This window comes from Trichechus manatus, unplaced genomic scaffold (genome assembly GCF_000243295.1).
Source record: "Trichechus manatus latirostris isolate Lorelei unplaced genomic scaffold, TriManLat1.0 scaffold00025, whole genome shotgun sequence".
Taxonomy (NCBI): Eukaryota; Metazoa; Chordata; class Mammalia; order Sirenia; family Trichechidae; genus Trichechus; species Trichechus manatus.
In genome coordinates, this window is record NW_004443961.1 from 10,328,265 (window position 1) to 10,333,414 (window position 5,150).

The 5,150-nt window shown below is 37.0% G+C and overlaps 1 pseudogene; it reads left to right on the forward strand.

Moving 5' to 3' along the window:
• The first annotated feature begins 1,577 nt into the window (after positions 1-1,577).
• LOC101341563 (eukaryotic translation initiation factor 3 subunit E pseudogene) lies at positions 1,578-2,771 on the forward strand (annotated as a pseudogene).
• Positions 2,772-5,150: the final 2,379 nt, after the last annotated feature.

The following is a 5,150-nucleotide window of genomic DNA, read 5'->3' on the forward strand; positions in this document are numbered from 1 at the left end:
AGTATTTGATAACTGTATGCCCTTGTATACCCATTTATCTGATATTTAGAAGTACTTTAGTGTAAAACAGATCAGACCCTGAGTGTGTTTAGTAAAGTGGGAATTGTTTTCACAGGTACTAAATGATAAAATGTTGACAGAAAAACAGAACTAGCTCACATTCTGTAATCATTATGGAGAGTTCAGTGGAAGAAAAAGGGGCAAATTAGTCTTTCAAATACTACCTACTGAATAAAAGCAATTTCTCTATGATAAATTGAAGAAGGTAATTGTGGGGTGGAACAAGTGCTTTCTTCAGGAAACCCCTCCCTACAAAATGAGAATGTACGGTGAACTCATAAAAGGTGTCAGCTGGAGATAGTCATAGTATGAGGTTATTATCTACTTTCTCCAGTGCTAGTAAGAAAATAAAAACAACTCCTTGAAACTTCCCGTGATAACATTGTATGGGAAATAAAAAATGAAACAACCACCACAACAAACAAACCACCCTTGGTCAAGTCTCTTGATAAAACTGTATTACAAATCAATATTCAAAATATATTTTCCTTAAAAAGGTTTGGATCGGAAAAATAAATTTCTAGAGTGACCTTTCTCTGTTTCATAGGGATTTTCATATTTGTCTTGGAAAGCTTAAAGTGGAGGAAGAGAGTCATTAAGAGAGAGAAGAGGGGAACTACCCAAAGAGCTGCAGGTAGGTAGCGGAAATGGGACATTTGTATACCACAAAAGACAAATTCTTCCTTAGTGATATATGCATATTTTACAAGTTTTGTTTTGTTTTAACAACTATAAATCTGTGGCTGTCATATGTACTTGATGAATATTTACTAAACTTCACTTGATGTTGAGTGAATATACAGGAGTCCTGATGGTGCAGTTGTTAAGAGCTGGGCTGCTAACCAAAAGGCTGGTAGTTTGAATCCACGTGTTGCTCCCTGGAAACCCTATGGGGCAGTTCTACTCTGTCCCATAGGGCCTCTATGAGTTGGAATCGACTCATCGGCAATGGGTTAGCATGTTAGGGAGGAGCCCACTGTTGCGTCCACTGTGTCAATCCATTTCATTGAGGGTCTTCCTCTTTTTCACTGACCCTCTACTCTGCCAAGCATGCTGTCCTTCTCCAGGGACTGGTCCCTTCTGATAACATGTTCAAAGTACATGCAATGAAGTCTCTACATCTTTGATTCTAAGGAGTATTCTGGCTGTACTTCTTCCAAGACAGATTTATTTGTTCTTCTGGCAGTCCATGGTATATTCGACATTCTTCTCTAACACAATAATTCAAAGGCATCAGTTCCTCTACAGTCTTCCTTATTCATTATCCAGCTTTCATACGAATATGAGGCGATTGAAAATACCATGGCTTGGGTCAGGTGCATCTTAGTCCTCAAACTGACGTCTTTGCTTTTCCAGTCTTTAAAGAGGTCTTTTGCAGCAGATTTGCCAAATGCAATAAGCCAATTGATTTCTTAACTGTTTTTTTTTATTGGCATCTTGTCTTTCTGCTGCTTCAGTTTTCTCTCAATAAATGAGTATATAATGAAAAAGAATTATTATAAGGGAAAGTGGAACTTCTTAGTGATACCAACATGGTAGTCTTTGCTATGGATGTATATGAAAACCTTTATTCCAGTGATATTCCTCGTGTTTTGAGAGAAAAAAGAACCACAGTTGTTGCAGAATTAAAATAACTTCAGGCAGAAACAGAACCAATTGTGAATATGTTTGAAATTCCAGAAACTACAAGGCAAATGCGGTCAACCAAGAGTGGTCGGATGTTATTTGACTGCCTGGTGGACAGGCATGCTTTCAGGCAGGAATATTTAGACACTCTCTAGAGGTATGTAAAATACCAGTATAAATGCAGGAATTACTCAGGAGCAGCAGAATATCTTTACTTTTTTAGAGTGGTGGTTCCAGCAATAGATATAAATGCTTTGAGTTCACTTTGGGGAAAATTGGCTTCTGAAATCTTAATACAGTATTGGGATGCAGCCAATTGAAGACCTTACATGGTTAAAAGATATCACAGATAATAATTCTGTGAGTTCTCCCCTCCAGTCTCTTCAGCAGCGAACATGGCTCATTCATTGGTCTCTGTTTTCTTCAGCCACCTTAAAGGCTGCGATAACATTATCAACCTCTTCCTTTACCAGCCACAGTATCTTAAAGCAATTCAGACAAAGTGTCCACGTATTCTCCGCTATTTGACTACAGCTGTCATAACAAACAGAGATGTTGGAAAGCACCGGCAGGTGCCAAAAGACCTAATCAAGTTTATTCAACAGGAATCTTACACATATAAAGATCCAATTACAGAGTTTGTTGAATGCTTATACATTAACTTGGACTTTGATGGGGCTCAGAAAAAGCTGAAGGAATGTGAATCAGTGCTTGTGAATGAGTTCTTGGTGGCTTGTCTTGAGGATTTCATTGAAAATGCAATTCATATTTGAGACTTTTTGTCGCATCCATCAGTATATCAGCATTACATGTTAGCAGATAAACTGAACACGACCACCGAAGAAGCTGAAAGGTGGATTGTGAATTTGATTAGAAATGCAAGACTCGATGCCAAGATTGATTCTAAATTAGGTCATGTGGTTATGGGTAACAATGCAGTCTTACCCTATCAGCAAGTGATTGAAAAGACCAAAAGTCTTTTGTTTAGAAGCCAAACGTTAGTCATGAATATTGAGAAGAAACTTAATCAGAATAGTAGGTCAGAGGCTCCTAACTGGGCAACTTAGGACTCTGGCTTCTATTGAAGAACTGTTAAAAAAGAAAAAATGAAAACACTGACATAAAGATGCAACAATAAAACCATTATGTAAGGTGTGACTTACATTTTAGAAACAACAAATTGAGTATAAATTTTGGAGAATTTGAATAAAATTGGTTGTGTTTCAAAAATAAAAAGATAAATAGAGATAGATAAAGTAGAGTAACTAAGTTAATGGCTTGGTTCCCAGTATCTTAAGGTGGCAAAGAGCAGGCAAGCTATCAGGAAATAAGGGAGCCAGAGCCAGCTAGAGCATAAATCATCCCAGAAGACTATAGATATAAAAGTAAGGATGACTGTAACTGGACTAAATCAGGCTAGGTTAAGTAGAGTAACCACTGGCAACTGTCTGTAGGAGTAATGAGCTAAACATAAATATGACAAATTAAAATGCCTAGAAATATATATGCTTTAGAATCTTGCTTTGAAATTATTTACTAACTTACCTACCCTTTCAATAGAGAATAGACAATTTACATTTCTGTTTTTATATATAAAATGACTTCAGGGCTTCAGAAAAATAACCAGTTATTCATTTTGGTCAGAAACAAGCAAATCTATAACAAAAAAGTGTATTCTCATCAACCGACTTTGGCCTCATTCCTAATTTCTATTTTACGAAGGGTATGGATTAGTCTTCCTTCGATAAACAGAATACAACACGTGAAAAATCCACAAAGTATATTCTTGAATGGCCTGTCACGGTATATCAAAAATCTGTCTGAGACAGTGACTGTGGTGCAATTAGTTATGTAATATGGTCCTTTTAGCCATAGTCTTTGTGACTCTAGCCATAGTCTTTGTGGCTCACACACAATGATTGAATGTGGCTATGTAAATAAGGTATATGGAACCCTAACAAAGGGATTGGTCAGTTTTGCCATCCCTCTAGGCTTAAAATGAGACATCTCAGAGGTGGGAGGAGAGGATCTCATCACCACCAAGAAAGAAGCCAGGAGTGAGCGTGTCCTTTGACCTGGGATCCCTGAGCTGAGTAGCTCTTGGAACTAGGAAACAGTGAGAACCAGCGGCAGAGAAACACTGACATCAGGGGCAGGAGACCTCAGGAGACTGGCAGGAGATGGTGCAGTGGGCTTCCCAGCCCATGGAGAGAGAAAGCTGAATGTCTTTGGGCAGGAGGCTTGCTGGAGCAGTAGGGTGCCTGCTGGCACTTGGTGGAGCTAGGTTTGCAGACCCACGGAGCTAGAGCTGGATCTTGATTCTCCTTCCTCTTTGTGAAGTTAGAGGAGGTCAGATGCCACTGTCACACCATTTTTACAGTGATATTTAGAGAAAATAATTAAAGGGACAGGTATGTGATTATCAATATTTTCTATACTATACTTCCTCTTCCCTTTCCTCAACAACTTTCCCCACTCACCATACTTTCAGGGCCATCTGACTCAGAAAGTTTGCTTCAGATATTGTCCAATCACTATAGCAATGAAGGCAGTCATTCATAGCATTACATAATATTAAATTTCTGGACTTAGAAGATGATTTAAAAGTTATTTAAATTCAATCACCGATTAGAGTCCTCTCGAGAATAGCAACACCATGTGGCTGCCCACCTAATCGATTTTAAAACCTCCTGGAGAAACCCAATTCAGTCTGTTAAAACTCTCTATAACCTACCCACTTGTATTATTATACCTTTTAGGAATAGATAGAAAAACATGCCAGATAGCAGTTTTTTAGATATTAAAAGCTAATTATTTTCTAACAAGGAAGTAAAATGGATTAATGGACTTGCTTCCCACCGCCCCCCCCGGATAGAAATACATGGATACAGATTTTTACTTTGGGCTTCTTGGATCTCTCCACCCTTCTTATATTTGGATGCCTTTGGGAAATACCCTACAGCAGATTTTATTATTATTATTACTCAAACTTTTTTGGCAGGGTGACCAAGGTAATGTGGTATTTACAAATTCATTATTTTTAATTCAAGGCAAAAATGACCAACATGAATCAAGCCCAGAGAAAAGAGTACTAATCTGTTGATAATACTTAAAATTAAATCACAAAACTGATAGTTAATACAATCCGATAAATAAAATAACACATTCCATAGGTTAGTAAAACAAAAGCAAATAACTATTTCTGAAATGAAATTATCTTTTTTATGTGGAAAAGTTGACTTTAAAAGGGAAATTCTGGGGGATTTCAAAAGTTTTTGGAAGTATAAAATATTTCTTTTCTGAAATTAACTACCTACAAATATATTGAAGTGTGCACTATGTTTAATATTTTCATTTTGTTTTTATATTTAGACATTTTATGTAAGACCTACTCCATGATTTTAGCATAATTTAGTATAATTTGTTATGCATATAATATCTATGTAATATGATATACCAGCAAT